Raw genomic sequence first — 22316 nt, 5'->3', positions numbered from 1 at the left:
TCTTAAGTGAAATCTGAGACCATGAAAATTTCAGAAAGTTTTTTTTAGTCTTGCGAGGACGGTGTTGTGAGCCGCCATCTTCACCATTGCAGACCTTAACCATTTTGCCAGCGGGTCCAGAAGGAGAGGAAGAGCGACTCCGCTTCTTACTACCACAAGCCATCGTCTCGCTTGTCATTCTCTGGGCAAAGAAGTAAATAATTTTAAGCTCGAATCTCAGGGAGTTTCGTAATAGAAATATGCGGAATCTTACTAATGTACTCTGAAAAAGTGATAACAAATAAATATAGTTAAGATGTAATAGAGAGGATTATATACAGAGGAGTAAGTATCGAAAAACAATCACAAATATAATTAGGATGAAATTATAGTGTACGTGTGTGGATGTATGTGTGTGTGTGTGTGTGTGTGTGTGTGTGAACAATGAACAGTTACACTAACGTAGTTGTGTTTGCTGGGAGGGATTCATAGTTGCTGATTAGTAGTGAGCAGAGGAAACATTTTAGTACTGAAGATTAGATACAAGAATGTAGTGAATATTTTATTTATAATCAGTGATGAGTGGTGAAGATAAGGTAGTTCAGCGATATGTAGTGTAGTGAAGATAGTTGACTGTTGTTCAATGTAGTGAAGCTAAGGTAGTTGATTGATGTGTAGTGAAGAAGAGGTATTTGATTGATGTGTAGTGTAGTGCAGATAAGTTATCTGATTGATGTGTAGTATAGTGAAACTAAGTTTGTTGATTAATGTGTAGTGTAGCGAAGCTAAGTTTGTTGATTGATGAGTAGCGTAGTAAACCGAAGGTAGTTGGCTGAAGTGTAATGAAGATAAGATAGTTGAATGATGTGTAGCGAAGATAAGGTAGTTGTGTGATGTGTAGAGAAGATAAGGTAGTTGAGTGATGTGCAGTGAAAATAAGGTAGTTGTATGATGTGTAGTGTAATGAAGCTAACGTAATTTAGTGAAGTGCGCTTCTTTCATTCCTTGCCTTTTTATTCACTTTATTCCTGTTATCTTCCGGTGCAACACTCTTCATTGATCTCATAATTACTTTTCCCATGAACGAAATTCCGCTAGCAATTCATCATCATGCGACATTTCCTCTTGTCCCACACACTTCATGGCGTACTGAAATATATTATGCCCTAACACACACACACACACACACACACACACACATACACACGCACACACACTACAGGAGGTTACATATGCAGGCCAATTGTAGATGGAACACAGTGCCCCGAAGTTTAAAACAAAGGTGTCAAAGTAGATTAAGGCTGCTTCCATGATAAGTGATGTGACAATATTTGAAAAAGTAGTTAAAGAAAAGTAGATTCAACACAATATCTGGTATATAATTTTAATTTCTGTCTACATAATCCTGTAATTATAATCTGTCAAGTTATTATACGAGAAACTACTGAATAAAGACCTGGAGAGAAAACATTTACCAAGACCATCAGAAAAACTTTGATAGTGTTTTCAGAGATACAAAGATAATTTGGTTATACGCAGTAATACCAGATATTAATCTTAGGCTCATACATGGTAATACTAAAGCTGTAAAGATCTCAATATTGTACTACTTAGTAAAGCTAGAAATGCAAATATCACACTTTTAAATATAGTAATCTCAAGGATACAAAGATAACTCTGCTACGCATAGCAATATCAAAGATATAAATGTTACGCTTATCTATAATAACACAGGTGATACGAGGATCACAATAACACCCAAAATATACAGAGATAAGTTAGTTACACATAGAAACATACAGAGATAACACTTTTATTTGAACGAAAATGTAGATAAACTCAAGAACATGAAAATGTATGACATTTAAATGGACGAATTAAAAAACATTAAGTAGCCTCTCCATGGTAGTTTAGGTAGAGGAGTTCTTCTCTTCTGTCTGGACTATGATTCTAGCCTGTCCGGGTGGTCGTATTTACTGGGCACAGATTTATTTCTGTGTGTCCTCCCCAGTAATTACATCTGCTTGTATATACTGATATTTCAACACTTGTGTTGTAATATCATATATGGCCAGTGCTTCATGGTGTTGCTGCATTTGAAGAGTTAAGTTCCTCTCTGAGGAAATGCTGTGTTTGGGGTTCACAGCTCTCAACGTCCCCCTCAAATGATGTTAGGTAAGACACATATGCAACAGTTAGACAACTTTATTCCGAAACGTTTCGCCTACACAGTAGGCTTCTTCAGTCGAATACAGAAAGTAGGCAGGAACAGTAGAGATGTGAAGACGATGTAATCAGTCCATCACCCTTGAAGTCGTAGAATTTGAGGTTGTCAGTCCCTCGGCCTGGAGAAGTTCAGTTCCATAGTCAGGAACTATCTGAAGATCAAGCGACAGTGCGGAGACTTAAATACTGTCGGAAGGAGAGGTGCAGGGTAGTAGTAGTAGTAGTAGTAGTAGTAGTGAGAGGCAACTGAGAGGTCATGTCCCTCTCAGATCCAACCCTTCTCACTTGAAAAGCTTGTCCAAGGTGTTTTCTGTACCAAGATGCCACGTGTTGCAGTGTCTGATCATCAAAATGGTATACAATACCGACAGGTTGTTAGGTAAGACACATGCAACAGTTAGACAACTTTATTCCGAAACGTCTCAGTTAAAGGTACCATTTTGATGTTCTTTGTCAGACACTGCAACACGTGATCTTGGTAAGAAAACACCTTGGACAAGCTTTTCAAGGATCTGAGAGGGACATGACCTCTCAGTTGCCTCTCACTACTACTACTACTACTACTACTACTACTCTGCACCTCTCCTTCCGACAGTATTTAAGTCTCCGCACTGTCGCTTGATCTTCAGATAGTTCCTGACTATGGAACTGAACTTCTCCAGGCCGAGGGACTGACAACCTCAAATTCTACGACTTTAAGGGTGATGGACTGATTACATCGTCTTCACATCTCTACTGTTCCTGCCTACTTTCTGTATTCGACTGAAGAAGCCTACTGTGTAGGCGAAACGTTTCGGAATAAAGTTGTCTAACTGTTGCATATGTGTCTTACCTAACAACCTGTCGGTATTGTATACCATTTTGATGTTCAGTCAGAAACTATCATAGTCAGATAGTTTCTGACTATGGAACTGAACTTCTCCAGGGAGAGGGACTGGCAACCTCAAATTCTACGACTTCAAGGGTGATGGACTGATTACATCGTCTTCACATCTCTACTGTTCCTGCCTACTTTCTGTATTCGACTGAAGAAGCCTACTGTGCAGGCGAAACGTTTCAGAATAAAGTTGCCTAACTGTTGCCTATTGTTCTAGTCACGGTATTTTGCCTTTTTGTTGTTTATAAATTTGACAATTTTGCGGCAGTAATAATCATCTATTAAAACATAAGGGAATGTATTGGTTAAGTGAAATATAATACACAATGCATGGATTTTTTTTACTATACTGCCACAACCCTTGCCTTTAACAACGTCATTTGCAATGCTTCCTCGTTGACCAGTCTAAACCTAGTTTAAATCTGTCTTAGATATTACATGAATAAAATTGAACATATAATTTAGTTCATTGTCGTGGTGTTTCATGTTTTTACTGCTTAAGACTATAAATGCAACAGAAATAATAGTATTTCTTACCTTAAATTGTGGGTGCTGGTGTTAGTTATAAATTATTGCCTCTAGCTACACTTTATTTTATGAAGAGAGTAACTACAAGAGTTCCCAGACCATAACTGAGATCAAGATAAACTGCATAGAGAGCTTCTTGTTATACAGATCATTTCGGGCAACCTAGGTTAATTTTGTTCCCAGGATGCAACCCACACTAGTCGATGGAGTTGAAATGACAGGATGGAGCCTTATATACCGCCAGGAGGTGAGATGTAGGCCACGTCTTCAAGTCTCTTCTGCTTCTATCAACTTTTCTGTACTCGACTGAAGAAGCCTACTGTGTAGGCGAAACGTTTCGAAATAAAGATACCTAACTGTTGCATATGTGTCTTACCTAACAACCTGTCGGTATTTTATACCATTTTAATGTTCAAGAAAATGCTTCTTACATACTTCATTCTGAATCGTCGAAATATGCCATAAAATAACGTTATAGCACCCATTTCTCATTTTTTAATATTCCACATATTTATTTTAAGCAGCAGTGTGACGCTGCTTAAAATAATTAAATGCCCCCATTCCAAGAAACTGAGAATGGCTTCAATAACTTTCGTCACGTAAAAGGACACTTGTGCAACTAATGCGACATTTTTATTATGGCAACGTTTCGCTCTCCAGTTGCTTTGACAAAGCTCCTGGAGAGTGAAACGTTGCCACAATAAAAAATGTCGCATTAGTTGCACATATGTCCTTTTATCTAACATGCTGTCAGTTATTCTACCAACAATATTACAACTTTAGTCACAGAAAACGTTCTCCAGCCAATTTGAATCCAGTTCGATGAAAGATTCTCGAGTTTTAAAGCGAAAGAAAAAAGAAGGTGGAGCAAAAACATGAATCGGAAAAACCACTCAAAGATCCCCCTACGAAGATAACTTACAACACCAAGTCATTCCTTACAGAGGAATTCTCCACTAGGTTTCAGAAATTGGTGAAATTTCTAAGTACCTGGTGACAGAGGATTAGCAATGGCATGAGACAACACTAGAGAAATGGGTAATATTAGTGTTATCAAAAGCAGGGAAGGAAATACTTATAGGAAGGAAATTACTCGATTATATTACAGTAAAGTATTATATTCTCTTATTTAGAATAAATAGACAAAATACCTTGACTGGAACAATACACAGATAACTTACGCACAGGAGAATGAGAATTATTACGGCTTTTCGGTCTCGTCTGGACCATTATCTAGACACACATACACGTCTTTGAGACCAAATGATGGTCCAAGTCAGACCGAAACATGATTTTTCTGTGTGTTACCTGTGTATCACCTCGCTATAACACAGTGTGTGTTACCTGTGTATTACCTCGGTATAACACAGTGTGTTACCTCTGTATCACCTTGCTATAACACAGTGTGTGTTACCTGTGTATCACCTCGCTATAACACAGCGTGTGTTAACTGTGTATCACCTCACTATAACACAGTGTGTGCTACCTGTGTATCACCTTGCTATAACACAGTGTGTGTTACCTGTGTATCACCTCGCTATAACACAGTGTGTGTTACCTGTGTATCACCTCGCTATAACACAGTGTGTGTTACCTATGTATCGCCTCGCTATAACACAGTGTGTGTTATTTGTGTATCACCTCGCTATAACAGTGTGTGTTACCTGTGTATCACCTCGCTATAACAGTGTGTTACGCTGTCGCGGCAAAACTTGGATTTCTGTCACAGGTAAAGTCGTTATTATTTTTCCATTCTTCATGTCACCTTTTCGACTTAATGTTACAGTATGAGTCATCATAGTTATCCAACACAATATAACTGAATTTCACTATTTACACTTGAAATATTTTTGCTATTTTTTTCACACAGGCAGAAAGGAACTACAAAATATTATATATTAGTTTCAAAGTGCATTCCTCATTATGCGATGAAAGAAATTTGTTTAATACGTCAAAAAAGATTATTCAGTATTTGTGATGTAATTATAAACGCAAAATGTGTGTTGAAAATATTTGTGTGTGAGTGTTTGTGTTAAACAGCCTTGAATAAGTCAATAGTCTTTTTGATTCCTGTCAGGAACTCTCATCTGCAGTAAAAAGCCATTCCTAACACTGTGAGAAATAATGGCCTTTTAAGAATACTCATATTATCTGGTGTATATCTGTCTTCAAAAAGCCAAAGTAGGTATTTATAATTTGCTGACTCAGTTTTGAAACTACATTTCTTTAAAAGTACATTATGGAAGGATGTATCAGTATAATATTTTTTACTATACATACGCTAGGTAAAAAAAATGAGGGTACAGTTTGAAATTACAGCACGGTATTCCTAATAGGCACGAAAAATGGAAAAAAAATACCATGCCGTTCCGTACTGTCAACCTGCCTCACATAAAACTGAGAACAGATTCAATATTCCCAACACACACACACACACACACACACACACACACACACACACACACACACACACACACACACACACCACACACACACCACACACACACACACACACACACACACACACACACACACACACACAGGTCGATTTCCCTTAACTTCTCTTCGTTGGGCATGCCCCTTAGCTCCGGGACTAATCTTGTTGCAAACCTTTGCAATTTCTCTAGACGGGGCCAGGAGCTCGGACTCGACCCCCGCAACCTCAACTAGGTGAGTACACACACACACACATACACATGAAGTAAAAATCAATTGTATTGATGCATAAAACACGTGCAAATATAGAGTATCTTTGCTGCCGAAACGTACCGACAAATAAAGATACCTAAATGTTGTACAAGTGTATTCTTCATCAACTTACAGGTACTGTATAACATGACGCTTGTCTGACATAGCAACTCCAGGGCATAACGCAACAGGTGATCTCGTCTCCAACTCTAATGCTGACATGTGTTTATCATTTGTCCTCTACGGCATATCTGTGTTCCAGTTTTGACTAAGGGACTAACCACTTGAAAAATCTGAGGGACTGATCGCCTTAATATTATCTCTCTACTTCGATTATATCTAGTTTTATATTCTCTTGAATTCGACTGAAGAAATCTTTTGAGCTGGGAAAACGTCAGCTTATGTACTCACCTAATTGTGGTTGCAGGGGTTGAGTCATAGCTCCTGGCCCCAGCTAAACATATTTGGAGGTGCCGGGGATTGAACCCGGGACTTCTCACATGCGAAGCGAGCACTCTACCTCTGAGTTACACCCCCACGTGTAAGTGTACGTGTGTATAAGCGTATGCGTTTATAAGAGAATAAATGTTTATAAGTGTGTATGTATAAGTGAGTGTGTGTATGTGTGTGAGTGTATTAGTGTGTGTATGAGTACTTTCCTATTTGTGGTTGCAGGGGTCGAGTCATAGCACTTGTACTCACCTAGTTGTGGTTGCATGGGTCGAGTCACAACTCCTGGCCCCTTCTCTTCACTGGTCACTACTAGGTTTGTAGATGAATGGTTCAAAGAACCGACACGTTGTTAAATTAGACACATGTGCAACTCTTGGGTATCTTTATTGAGGAAACGTTTCGCCACACAGTGGCTTCATCAGTCCATACAAAGGATAAACTTGAAGAACAGGAGGAGAATGAGGTAATCAGTCCCTCAACCTTGAGTCGATGTGGTCAGTCCATCAATCTTGAATAGAATACGGCATATGAGCGGAGAAGCAGCTTATAAACCGTATGGCAGGAGAGGTGCAGCAGTCGTAGGTGGTGTCACATTTGTCCATGTGGAAGTAGGTCGTGCCCAACTTCTTGGGATCTTAATACTTGGGAATTCTTCGTTTGCCTAACCCTTGGGCACGAGCTACTTCCACATTGGACAAATGTGACACCACCTACAACTGCTGCACCTCTCCTGCCTACGGTTTATAAGCTGTTTCTCCGCTCATATGCCGTATTCTATTCAAGATTGATGGACTGACCACATCGACTCAAGGCTGAGGGACTGATTACCTCATTCTCCTCCTGTTCTTCAAGTTTATCCTTTGTATGGACTGATGAAGCCACTGTGTGGCGAAACGTTTCCTCAATAAAGATACCCAAGAGTTGCACATGTGTCTAATTTAACTGATCGCTTCTGAGTCCTCTTCCTGCTCCATGAGCTTTATCATACCTCGTCTTAAAACTATATGGTCCCTGCCTCCACTACGTCACTTGGCAGACTATTCCACTTCCTGACAACTCTGACTAAAGAGATACTTCCTATCATCTGCTAGGCTCATCTGAGTCTTCAACTTCCAACTGTGACCCCTTTTATCTGTGTACCATCTCTTGAAGATACTGTCTCTGTCCACCTTGTCAATTCCTCGCAGTATTTTGTATGTCGTTATGTCTACCCTAACCCTCCTCTCCTCCAGTGTCGTCAGGCTGATTTTCCTTAACCTTTCTTTGTAGAACATTCCCCTTAACTCTGGAACTAGCCTTGTTGCAAACCTTTGCACTTTCTCTAATTTCTTGACGTGCTTGACCAGGTGTGGGTTCCAAACTGGTGCTGCATATTCCAGTATGTGCCTGCTGTATACGGTGTACAGAGCCTTGAACGATTCCTTACTGAGGTATGTCTTGAGTCCTGTCTGATTCTCATCCGATTTAATTCTCCTCATTAACTTCAAGTCATCTGGGGACACTTTGAGTCTAAAATTCACATATACCTTTTAAAAAGCTCAAGTTGAAGATTGAGACACTTATGCAGCATATGGGAATCTTTATTCAGGAAACGTTTCGCCACACAGTGGCTTCATCAGTGGCCAATACAAAGAGGAAGGCGTAAGGAGAGGAGGAGTATGAGGTAATCAGTCCCTCAGCCTGGAGTCGATGTGTTCAGTCCATCAATCTTGTAGAATGTACAGCATAGGGCCGTAGACGTGGCTTATATACTGTAGTGAGGTGAGGTGAAGCAGGCGGAGGCGGGGTCATAGTGGTACCATCCACTAGTCGAAGTAGGTCTTCGTCCAAAGGTTGAACAAGTGTTGAAGAATTCTTTGTAACAAGATCCCATGATGCTGCAGTGTCTGACAGTTGTGATGAATGGTTTGAAAAACCGACAAGTTGAAGATAGAACATTCCCCAGTGGAAGAGGAGGTCACTGACATAAGAACATAAGAACATAAGAACGAAGGAACACTGCAGAAGGCCTACTGGCCCATGCGAGGCAGGTCCAAGTCTCCTACCGGCTTAAGCCAATGCACCCAACCTAGTCAGGTCAGGTCACATTGACTTAAGGGAGGAACACGGCAACCGACCTGTTAGCACAAGCTATCAGGTCTAACTCACACCCACCCACATCTACTCATGTATTTATCCAACCTATTTTTAAAGCTACACAACGTTCTGGCCTCTATAACGGTACTTGGGAGTTTGTTCCACTCATCCACAACTCTATTACCAAACCAGTACTTTCCTATATCCTTCCTGAATCTGAATTTTTCCAACTTAAAACCATTGCTGCGAGTCCTGTCTAGGCTAGATATTTTCAGCACACTATTTACATCCCCTTTATTTATTCCTGTCTTCCATTTATACACCTCAATCATATCCCCCCTAATTCTACGTCTTTCTAGAGAGTGCAGTTTCAGGGCCCTTAGTCTATCCTCATAGGGAAGGTTTCTGATACATGGGATCATCTTTGTCATCCTCCTTTGTACATTTTCCAGAGAATTTATATCCATTCTGTAATACGGTGACCAAAACTGTGCAGCATAATCTAAATGAGGCCTAACCAAGGATGTATAGAGTTGAAGAACAACCTGAGGACTCCTATTATTTATGCTTCTTGATATGAAGCCAAGGATTCTATTAGCTTTATTGCGAACACTTATGCACTGTTGTCTTGGTTTCAGATTACTGCTAACCAGAACTCCTAAATCTTTTTCGCAATCCGTAATATTAAGATCTACATTATTTAGTTTATATGTGGCATGGTTATTGTCCTGTCCAACATTTAGAACTTTGCATTTGTCTATATTAAACTGCATCTGCCACTTCTCCGACCACTGCATCAGTCTATTCAAATCTTCCTGGAGTGCTCGAATGTCCTCGTCAGAATGAATTCGACGGCCTATTTTGGTGTCATCGGCAAACTTGCCGATGTCGCTCTTTATGCCCTCATCTATGTCGTTTATGTAGATTGTGAACAGCAGGGGGCCCAACACTGACCCCTGTGGAACACCGCTCGTGACGCTTCCCCACTCTGATTTCTCCCCATTTATGCAAACTCTCTGCTGCCTATTTGTCAACCATGCCTCTATCCAGGAAAAAATTTCTCCTCCTATTCCATGTGCTTTAATTTTCCTCAATAGTCTCTGATGTGGGACCCTGTCAAAAGCCTTACTGAAGTCCATATACACAATATCATATTCATTACCATGATCTACCTCCTCAAATACCTTAGTGAAAAAAGTTAATAAATTCGTAAGGCAGGAACGCCCCTTTGTAAAACCATGCTGAGATTCGTTGATTAATTTATGCTTTTCAAGGTGGCTACGAACTGCCTCGGCAATTATTGATTCCATAAATTTTCCCACTATGGAGGTTAGGCTTATTGGTCTATAGTTCGAAGCTAAGGACCTGTCACCTGTTTTGAAAATAGGTATCACATTTGCCATTTTCCACTTATCTGGCACCATGCCAGTTTGTAGTGATATGTTGAAAAGATTAGCCAAAGGTGTGCTAAGCTCCTCTTTACATTCCTTTAGAACCCTTGCATACAGTTCATCAGGGCCTGGGGATTTGTTAGGTTTTAATTTATCTATTTGCCTAAGGACCATGTCACTTGTGACCCTAATAGTGCACAGTTTATTATCGTCCTGTTCTACATAATTTATCATTACTGGAATATCGCTGGTATCCTCCTGTGTAAAAACTGAGAGGAAGTATGTGTTAAAAATTCTACACATTTCCTTATCACTGTCAGTGAGCTGACCCGAGGAACTTTTGAGTGGGCCTATCTTGTCCCTGATCTTACTTCTGTATACCTGAAAGAATCCTTTTGGGTTAGTCTTCGATTCTCTTGCAACTTTAACCTCATAATCTCTTTTTGCTTTTCTAATTCCCTTTTTTATTTCTCTCTTTAACTGAATATATCGATTTCTTAATTGCCCCTCTCCTCTTTTGATTTGCCTATATATGCCTCTCTTTTGACCAATCAGATATTTTAATCTATTGTTCATCCATTTAGGATCATTTTTGTTTGATCTGATTTCCCTATTTGGAACATAATTTGACTGAGCAGCTAGAACTATGCCCTGGAAAGCATCATATCGGCAACCATCACCACCTACCTGACCCTTAGTCAGGTCATTCCAGTTCAGCCCACCTAAGTAATTTTTCAGTCCTATGAAATCAGCCAAGCGAAAGTCAGGGACGGAGACTTGATTGCCATTATTAGGGGAATTCCATGATATATTAAAACTGAGTGATTTGTGATCACTCTCCCCAAGCTCATCATTAACCTCAAGATTATTAATTAGTGTTTCCCTACTGGCAAGAACCAAGTCAAGGAGGTTATTTCCCCTAGTTGGCTCTGTCACAAACTGTTTTAAAAAACAATCCTGGATCGTATCAAGAAAGTCACCCGACTCTAAATTTCCTGTCAAATTGCTCCAGTCAATCTGTCTATAGTTGAAATCTCCCATTAGCACAACATTTTCGTATGTAGATGCCTTACGAATTTCGTCCCATAGAAGTTTACTGCACTCCCTATCAAGATTTGGGGCCCTGTAAATCACACCCAAAATTAGTTTTTCTCGGCCCTCGAGAAGCTGTAACCAAACAGATTCAGTGGCTGACGCTTCTAATTTAATATCTTGTCTAACACAACAATTTAAATTGTCTCTGACATACATCGCTACTCCACCACCTTTCCTGTTGACCCTGTCAGTGTGGAATAATTTATAGCCTTGTATGTGACATTCAGAGGGCATCTCTCTATCTTTCAGATTGAGCCAGGTCTCTGTTATAGCAATAATATCTATGTTTCCTGCACTTGCAATTAATCTTAGCTCATCTATCTTATTTCTAACACTCCTGCTATTAGTATAGTAAACCTTAAGGGAGCTAGTCCCTTGCTGCCCTCTGCTGTCCCCCTTTGTTTGCTGACCTGTTCTATTGTCTTTATTTATAACTTCATGCTGAATGCCTTTTATACATTTACTGTTTCCAACCCTAGTGTTGCAACCTGCTTGTTTCCCACACACACCCATACCTCTATCTTCCATCAGTTTAAAATCATAGGCATTTCACCAATGGCCTTCTCAATCGAGTCTGCAAGTGCTACCACCCCTGCCCCAGAGAGATGTACCCCATCCCTTGCATACATATCATGTTTGCCATAAAAGTTGTTCCAGTTGTCAATGAATGGGATTGCAAGTTCCTTGCAGTATCTGTCTAGCCAGCAATTTACACCAATTGCCCTAGACAACCATTCATTTCCTACTCCCCTTCTAGGCAAGATGCTACATATGATTGGGATCCCTCCCTTAGACTTAATGAAATCTATAGCTGACCTGTACTTATCTAACAGCTCTTCTCTCCTACCCTTCCCAATATCATTTCCACCAGCACTGAGACAGATAATGGGCTTGTTCCCATTACCTGACATGATATTATCCAGCCTGTTGACAATGTCCCCAACACCAGCTCCAGGGAAGCACACTCTATCTCTCATCTTCTTATTCCTATTACAAAAAGCACGGTCAATATATCTTACCTGAGAGTCACCAACCACAAGAATGCGCTTACCTTCATTAGCAGGGGCAGTAGTACCCTTACCTTCACTGGCCACTGAAGTACATTCATCCTGGAGAACAGAGAAGCGATTTCCTACCTTCAGATCTTCACTCTTAACTTTCCTTACTCTGTCATTCACAAATACCAGAAACAGCACTGGTCCTAGGACTGGCCCCTGTGGGACCCCGCTGGTCACAGGTGCCCACTCTGACACCTCGCCACGTGCAGAAATACAAAGGGATCTGGACAGGCTGCAGACTTGGTCCAGCAACTGGCTCCTGGAGTTCAATCCCACCAAGTGCAAATTCATGAGGATTGGGGAAGGGCAAAGAAGACCGCAGACAGAGTACAGTCTAGGGGGCCAGAGACTACAAACCTCACTCAAGGAAAAAGATCTTGGGGTGAGTATAACACCAGGCACATCTCCTGAAGCGCACATCAACCAAATAACTGCTGCAGCATATGGGCGCCTAGCAAACCTCAGAACAGCATTCCGACATCTTAATAAGGAATCATTCAGGACCCTGTACACCGTGTACGTTAGGCCCATATTGGAGTATGCGGCACCAGTTTGGAACCCACACCTAGCCAAGCACGTGAAGAAACTAGAGAAAGTGCAAAGGTTTGCAACAAGACTAGTCCCAGAGCTAAGAGGTATGTCCTACGAGGAGAGGTTAAGGGAAATCAACCTGACGACTCTGGAGGACAGGAGAGATAGGGGGGACATGATAAGGACATACAAAATACTGATAGGAATTGACAAGGTGGACAAAGACAGGATGTTCCAGAGATTGGACACAGTAACAAGGGGACACAGTTGGAAGCTGAAGACACAGATGAATCACAGGGATGTTAGGAAGTATTTCTTCAGCCACAGAGTAGTCAGTAAGTGGAATAGTTTGGGAAGCGATGTAGTGGAGGCAGGATCCATACATAGCTTTAAGCAGAGGTATGATAAAGCTCACGGCTCAGGGAGAGTGACCTAGTAGCGATCAGTGAAGAGGCTGGGCCAGGAGCTCGGACTCGACCCCCGCAACCTCAACTAGGTGAGTACACACACACACACACACACACATAACACACATATAACACACACACACACACACACACACACACACACACACACACACACACACACACACACACACACACACACACAAAAAAACAAATACACATATAACACACACACACACACACACACACACACACACACACACACACACACCACACACACACACACACACACACACACACACACACACACACACACACACACACACACACACACACACACACACACACACACACACACACACACACACACACACACATACACACACACACACACACACACACACACACACACACACACACACACACACACACACACACACACACACACACACACACACACACACACACACACCACACACACACACACACACACACACACACACACACACACACACACACACACACACACCACACACACCACACACACACACCACACACACCACACACACACCACACACACACACACCACACACCACACACACGCACACACACGCACACACATACACACACACATACACACACATACACACACATACACACACACTTATATCCAGTTTTATATTCTCTTGAATTCGACTGAAGAAATCTTTTGAGCTGGGAAAACGTCAGCTTATGTACTCACCTAATTGTGGTTGCAGGGGTTGATTCATAGCTCCTGGCCCCAGCTAAACATATTTGGAGGTGCCGGGGATTGAACCCGGTACTTCTCACATGCGAAGCGAGCACTCTACCTCTGAGTTACACCCCCACGTGTAAGTGTACGTGTGTATAAGCGTGTGCGTTTATAAGAGAATAAATGTTTATAAGTGTGTATGTATAAGTGAGTGTGTGTATGTGTGTGAGTGTATTAGTGTGTGTATGAGTACTTACCTATTTGTGGTTGCAGGGGTCGAGTCATAGCACTTGTACTCACCTAGTTGTGGTTGCATGGGTCGAGTCACAACTCCTGGCCCCTTCTCTTCACTGGTCACTACTAGGTCACTCTCCCTGCTCCATGAGCTTTATCATACCTCTTCTTGAAGCTATGTATCGATCCTAATTCCACTACATTACTTCAGAGACTATTCCACTTCCTGACAACTGAAGAAATACTTCTAACATCCATGTGATTCATATGAGTCTTCACCTTCCAGTTGTGATCCTTGTTGCTGTGTTCCATCTCTGGAACATCCTGTCTCTGTCCACCTTGTCAATTCCTCACATTATTTTTTATGTCGTTATCATATCCCCCCATCTCTCCTGTCCTCCAGTGTCGTCAGGTCGATTTCCCTTAACTTCTCTTCGTAGGGCATGCCCCTTAGCTCCGGGACTAATCTTGTTGCAAACCTTTGCAATTTCTCTAATTTCCTTACATGCTTGGCTGGTATGAGTTCCAAACTGGTGCTGCATACTCCAGTATAGGCCTGACATACACGATGTACAGGGTCCTGAATGCTTCTTTATTGAGATCTCGGAATATTATACTTAGGTTTGCTAGGCACCAATATGCTGCAGCAGTTATTTGGTTGATGTGCGTCTCATGAAATATGCCCGGTGCTATACGCCTTGTAGATGAATGGTTCAGAGAACCGACACGTTGTTAAATTAGACACATGTGCAACTCTTGGGTATCTTTATTGAGGAAACGTTTCGCCACACAGTGGCTTCATCAGTCCATACAAAGGAGAAACTTGAAGAACAGGAGGAGAATGAGGTAATCAGTCCCTCAACCTTGAGTCGATGTGGTCAGTCCATCAATCTTGAATAGAATACGGCATATGAGCGGAGAAGCAGCTTATAAACCGTATGGCAGGAGAGGTGCAGCAGTCGTAGGTGGTGTCACATTTGTCCAATGTGGAAGTAGGTCGTGCCCAAGGGTTAGGCAAGCGAAGAATTCCCAAGTATTAAGATCCCAAGAAGTTGCAGTGTCTGACAGGATTGTAGATGAATGGTTCAAAGAACCGCTTGCCTAACCCTTGGGCACGACCTACTGTGGACAAATGTGACACCACCTACGACTGCTGCACCTCTCCTGCCATACGGTTTATAAGCTGCTTCTCCGCTCATATGCCGTATTCTATTCAAGATTGATGGACTGACCACATCGACTCAAGGTTGAGGGACTGATTACCTCATTCTCCTCCTGTTCTTCAAGTTTCTCCTTTGTATGGACTGATGAAGCCACTGTGTGGCGAAACGTTTCCTCAATAAAGATACCCAAGAGTTGCACATGTGTCTAATTTAACAACACACACACACGGTATGTGTGTGTGTGTGTGTGTGTGTGTGTGTGTGTGTGTGTGTGTGTGTGTGTGTGTGTGTGTGTGTGTGTGTGTGTGTGTGTGTGTGTGTGTGTGTGTGTGTGTGTGTGTATGTGTATCTGTGTGTGTGTGTGTGTGTGTGAAGGCACCTAATTGTGGTTGCAGGGTCTTGTTATATCTACTGGCGCCACCTCTTCACTGGTCGCCACTAGGTCACTCTCTCCCTGCTCCATGAGTTTTATCATAACTCTTCATAAAGCTAAGTATGATACCTGCCTCCATTACATCAATTACAAAACTTTTCCACTTTCTGACAACTCTGTGACTAAAGAAATACTTTCTAACGTCACTGTGACTCATCTGAATCTTCAACTTATAACTGTGACCCCTTGTTTCTGTGTCCCACCTCTGGAACATCCTATCCCTGTCCACCTTGTCAATTCCTCGCAGTATTTTACATATCTTTATAATGTCTCCACTAACCCTCTTGTCCTCTGGGGTCGCCAGGTCGATTTCCCTTAACCTTTTTCGTAGGACAATCCTCTTAGCTCTGGGATTAGCTTATTGGAAACCTTTGCACTTTCTCTAATTTCTTGACGTGCTTGGTGTGGATTCCAGTCTGGTGCTGCATACTCTAATATGGGCCTGACGTACATGGTGTGTGTGTGTGTGTGTGTGTGTGTGTACTCAGCTATTTGCCCACCTATTTGTGGTTGCAGGGGTCGAGACTCAGCTCCTGGCCCCGCCTCTTCAATGACCGCTACTGGGTCCTCTATCTCCCTGCTCCATGAGCTTTATCATACCTCGTCTTAAAACTATGCATGGTTCCTGCCTCCACTACATCACTTGCCAGATTATTCCACTTCCTAACAACTCTATGGCTAAAGAAATACTTCCTAACATCTTTCTGACTCATCTGAGTCTTCAACTTCCAGCTGTGACCCCTTGTTTCTGTGTCCTATCTCTTGAACATCCTGTCTCTGTCCACCTTATCTATTCCACGCAGTATTTTGTATGTCGTTATTATGTCTCCCCTGACCCTCCTGTCCTCCAGTGTCGTCAGGCCGATTTCACTTAACCTTTCTTCTTAGGACATCCCCCTTAGCTCTCTAACTAGCCTTGTTGCAAACTTTTGCACTTTCTCTAATTTCTTGACGAGCTTGACCAGGTGTGGGTTCCAAACTGGTGCTGCATACTCCGGCAAGGACCTGACGTACACTGTGTGTCTTGAACGATTCCTTACTGAGGTATCGGAACTCTATTCTCTGGTTTGCTAGGGGCCCATATGCTGCAGCAGTTATCTGGTTAATGTGTGCTTCCAGAAACGTGCTCGGTATTATACTCACCCAAACATCTTTCTCCTTGGGTGATGTTTGCAATCTTTGGCAACCTAGCCTATACTCTGTCTGCGGTCTTCTTTGTTTTCCCTGATCTTCATGACTTTGCATTTGGAGGGGTTAAATTCTAGGAACCATTTGCTGGACCACGCATCCAGCCTGTCCAGGTCTCTTTGTAGACCTGTCTGGTCCGCGTCTGATTTAATTCTCCTCATTAACTTCACATCATCTTGAAACAGGGACACTTCTGAGTCTATTCCTTCTGTCATATCATTCACATATTCCAAAAATAGCACACAGTGTGTGAGTGTGTGTGTGTGTGTGTGTGTGTGTGTGTGTGTGTGTGTGTGTGTTTGTGTTACGAAAAAAAAATGCGCCCACTGTCAGCCAGACGCTGCCACGTGGAGGCCTGTGGTTCGTCTTTAGGGTCCCCCCCTTCCACTCTCTACCATCTTGAGGCCTCCTTCAGGTCCACGTGCTCAAGAGTCCACCTGTGTCCCCTCAGATATTCTCCCTTTCCTACTTTTCCAAGGTACCCTCCCCCTCCCCGCTTTCTAATTACCTTTCGGATGTGATGAATGGTTTGAAAAACCGACAAGTTGAAGATTGAGACACTTATGCAGCACATGGGAATCTTTATTCAGGAAACGTTTCGCCACACAGTGGCTTCATCAGTCCAATACAAAGAGGAAGGTGTAAGGAGAGGAGGAGTATGAGGTAATCAGTCCCTCAGCCTGGAGTCGATGTGTTCAGTCCATCAATCTTGTAGAATGTACAGCATAGGGCCGTAGACGTGGCTTATATACTGTAGTGAGGTGAGGTGAAGCAGGCGGAGGCGGGATCATAGTGGTACCATCCACTAGTCGAAGTAGGTCTTCGTCCAAAGGTTGAACAAGTGTTGACGAATTCTTTGTAACAAGATCCCATGATGCTGCAGTGTCTGACAGTTGTGATGAATGGTTTGAAAAACCGAGAAGTTGAACATCAAAGAAGTGTTCACAGAAGAGACAGAAGAGGCTCCAGAAAGACAGAGAGGTGGGATACACCACCATGTGCTGGACACAGTACACACAACCGAGGAAGAAGTGAAGAGGCTTCTGAGTGAGCTAGATACCTCAAAGGCAATGGGCCCAGATAACATCTCTCCATGGGTCCTGAGAGAGGGAGCAGAGGCGCTATGTGTACCCCTAACAACAATATTCAATACATCTATCGAAACAGGGAGATTGCCTGAGGCATGGAAGACAGCAAATGTGGTCCCAATCTTTAAAAAAGGAGACAGACATGAAGCACTAAACTACAGACCAGTGTCACTGACATGTATAGCATGCAAAATCATGGAAAAGATTGTCAGGAGAAGAATGGTTGAACATCTAGAAAGGAATGATCTCATCACCAGCAGCCAACATGGTTTCAGAGACGGGAAATCCTGTGTCACAAACCTACTGGAGTTCTATGACATGGTGACAGCAGTAAGACAAGAGAGAGAGGGGTGGGTGGATTGCATTTTCCTGGACTGCAAGAAGGCGTTTGACACAGTACCACACAAGAGATTAGTGCAAAAACTGGAGGACCAAGCAGGGATAACAGGGAAGGCACTACAATGGATCAGGGAATACTTGTCAGGAAGACAGCAGCGAGTAATGGTACGTGGCGAGGTGTCAGAGTGGGCACCTGTGACCAGCGGGGTCCCACAGGGGTCAGTCCTAGGACCAGTGCTGTTTCTGGTATTTGTGAACGACATGACGGAAGGAATAGACTCCGAGGTGTCCCTGTTTGCAGATGACGTGAAGTTGATGAGAAGAATTCATTCGATCGAAGACCAGGCAGAACTACAAAGGGATCTGGACAGGCTGCAGACCTGGTCCAGCAATTGGCTCCTGGAGTTCAATCCCACCAAGTGCAAAGTCATGAAGATTGGGGAAGGGCAAAGAAGACCGCAGACGGAGTACAGTCTAGGGGGCCAGAGACTACAAACCTCACTCAAGGAAAAAGATCTTGGGGTGAGTATAACACCAGGCACATCTCCTGAAGCGCACATCAACCAAATAACTGCTGCAGCATATGGGCGCCTGGCAAACCTCAGAACAGCATTCCGACATCTTAATAAGGAATCGTTCAGGACCCTGTACACCGTGTACGTTAGGCCCATATTGGAGTATGCGGCACCAGTTTGGAACCCACACCTAGCCAAGCACGTAAAGAAACTAGAGAAAGTGCAAAGGTTTGCAACAAGACTAGTCCCAGAGCTAAGAGGTATGTCCTATGAGGAGAGGTTAAGGGAAATCAACCTGACGACACTGGAGGACAGGAGAGATAGGGGGGACATGATAACGACTTACAAAATACTGAGAGGAATTGACAAGGTGGACAAAGACAGGATGTTCCAGAGACTGGACACAGCAACAAGGGGACACAGTTGGAAGTTGAAGACACAGATGAATCAAAGGGATGTTAGGAAGTATTTCTTCAGCCACAGAGTAGTCAGGAAGTGGAATAGTTTGGGAAGCGATGTAGTGGAGGCAGGATCCATACATAGCTTTAAGCAGAGGTACGATAAAGCTCATGGTTCAGGGAGAGTGACCTAGTAGCGACCAGTGAAGAGGCGGGGCCAGGAGCTTGGACTCGACCCCTGCAACCTCAACTAGGTGAGTACTAGGTGAGTACACACACACACACACACACAAACACACACACACACACACACACACACACACACACACACACACACACACACACACACACACACACACACACACACACACACACACACACACACACACACACACACACACACACACACACACACACACACACACACACACACACACACACACACACACACACACACACACACACACACACACACACACACACACACACACACACACACACACACACACACACACACACACACACACACACACACACACACACACACACACACACACACACACACACACACACACACACACACACACACACACACACACACACACACACACACACACACACACACACACACACACACACACACACACCACACACACACCACACACACACACACACACACACACACACACACACACACACACACACACACACACACACACACACACACACACACACACACACACACACACACACACACACACCACACACACAAACCACACACACACACACACACACACACACACACACACACACACACACACACACACACACACACACCACACACACACACACACACCACACACACACACAACACAAACACACACACACGACACACACACACACACACACACACACACACACACACACACATACACATATTATCTCTCTACTTCGATTATATCCAGTTTTATATTCTCTTGAATTCGACTGAAGAAATCTTTTGAGCTGGGAAAACGTCAGCTTATGTACTCACCTAATTGTGGTTGCAGGGGTTGAGTCATAGCTCCTGGCCCCAGCTAAACATATTTGGAGGTGCCGGGGATTGAACCCGGGACTTCTCACATGCGAAGCGAGCACTCTACCTCTGAGTTACACCCCCACGTGTAAGTGTACGTGTGTATAAGCGTATGCGTTTATAAGAGAATAAATGTTTATAAGTGTGTATGTATAAGTGAGTGTGTGTATGTGTGTGAGTGTATTAGTGTGTGTATGAGTACTTACCTATTTGTGGTTGCAGGGGTCGAGTCATAGCACTTGTACTCACCTAGTTGTGGTTGCATGGGTCGATTCACAACTCCTGGCCCCTCCTCTTCACTGATCACTACTAGGTCACTCTCCCTGCTCCATGAGCTTTATTATACCTCTTCTTGAAGCTATGTATCGATCCTAATTCCACTACATCACTTCCCAGACTATTCCACTTCCTGACAACTGAAGAAATACTTCTAACATCCATGTGATTCATATGAGTCTTCACCTTCCACTTGTGATCCTTGTTGCTGTGTTCCATCTCTGGAACATCCTGTCTCTGTCCACCTTGTCAATTCCTCACATTATTTTTTATTATGTCGTTATCATATCCCCCCATCTCTCCTGTCCTCCAGTGTCGTCAGGTCGATTTCCCTTAACTTCTCTTCGTAGGGCATGCCCCTTAGCTCCGGGACTAATCTTGTTGCAAACCTTTGCAATTTCTCTAATTTCCTTACATGCTTGGCTGGTATGAGTTCCAAACTGGTGCTGCATACTCCAGTATAGGCCTGACATACACGATGTACAGGGTCCTGAATGCTTCCTTATTGAGATCTCGGAATATTATACTTAGGTTTGCTAGGCACCAATATGCTGCAGCAGTTATTTGGTTGATGTGCGTCTCATGATTGTAGATGAATGGTTCAAAGAACCGACACTGTTGTTAAATTAGACACATGTGCAACTCTTGGGTATCTTTATTGAGGAAACGTTTCGCCACACAGTGGCTTCATCAGTCCATACAAAGGATAAACTTGAAGAACAGGAGGAGAATGAGGTAATCAGTCCCTCAACCTTGAGTCGATGTGGTCAGTCCATCAATCTTGAATAGAATACGGCATATGAGCGGAGAAGCAGCTTATAAACCGTATGGCAGGAGAGGTGCAGCAGTCGTAGGTGGTGTCACATTTGTCCAATGTGGAAGTAGGTCGTGCCCAAGGGTTAGGCAAGCGAAGAATTCCCAAGTATTAAGATCCCAAGAAGTTGCAGTGTCTGACAGGATTGTAGATGAATGGTTCAAAGAACCATTCTTCTCTTGCCTAACCCTTGGGCACGACCTACTTCCACAGTGGACAAATGTGACACCACCTACGACTGCTGCACCTCTCCTGCCATACGGTTTATAAGCTGCTTCTCCGCTCATATGCCGTATTCTATTCAAGATTGATGGACTGACCACATCGACTCAAGGTTGAGGGACTGATTACCTCATTCTCCTCCTGTTCTTCAAGTTTATCCTTTGTATGGACTGATGAAGCCACTGTGTGGCGAAACGTTTCCTCAATAAAGATACCCAAGAGTTGCACATGTGTCTAATTTAACAACAGTACCTTTCCTGTTATTCCTGCCAGCCCCTCTAGCTTTTGCACTAATTTCTTATGCAGAACTGTGTCGAAAACCTTCTTACAATGCAAGAAAATGCAGTCTACCCACCTCTTTCTCTTGCGTCCTTCTGTCACTTTATCCTAAACCTTCAGTTGGGGTGTGGCACAGGATTTCCCCTCCCTGATACCTTGCTGGTTATCGTGTGCGTGTGTGTGTGTGTATGTGTATCTGTGTGTGTGTGTGTTTTTGTTTGTGTGTGTGTGTGTGTGTGTGTTTGTGTGTGTG

The 22316-nt window shown here is 43.0% G+C and overlaps 3 non-coding genes across 3 annotated transcripts; all 3 read right to left on the bottom strand.

The window, feature by feature from the left end:
- Positions 1-6763: 6763 nt before the first annotated feature.
- On the bottom strand, positions 6764-6835 carry TRNAA-CGC (transfer RNA alanine (anticodon CGC)). Its single transcript has one exon. It is a non-coding gene; the product is annotated as a tRNA-Ala (tRNA).
- A 7267-nt stretch (positions 6836-14102) lies between these two features.
- On the bottom strand, positions 14103-14174 carry TRNAA-CGC (transfer RNA alanine (anticodon CGC)). The gene has a single exon. It is a non-coding gene; the product is annotated as a tRNA-Ala (tRNA).
- Positions 14175-20484: 6310 nt separating this feature from the next.
- On the bottom strand, positions 20485-20556 carry TRNAA-CGC (transfer RNA alanine (anticodon CGC)). Its single transcript has one exon. It is a non-coding gene; the product is annotated as a tRNA-Ala (tRNA).
- Between the last annotated feature and the right edge of the window lie 1760 nt (positions 20557-22316).

Source organism: Cherax quadricarinatus, unplaced genomic scaffold (assembly GCF_038502225.1).
Source record: "Cherax quadricarinatus isolate ZL_2023a unplaced genomic scaffold, ASM3850222v1 Contig3495, whole genome shotgun sequence".
Lineage (NCBI taxonomy): Eukaryota > Metazoa > Arthropoda > Malacostraca > Decapoda > Parastacidae > Cherax > Cherax quadricarinatus.
Note: the sequence above shows the minus strand (reverse complement) of the source record. Positions and strands in the feature narration are given on the sequence as shown.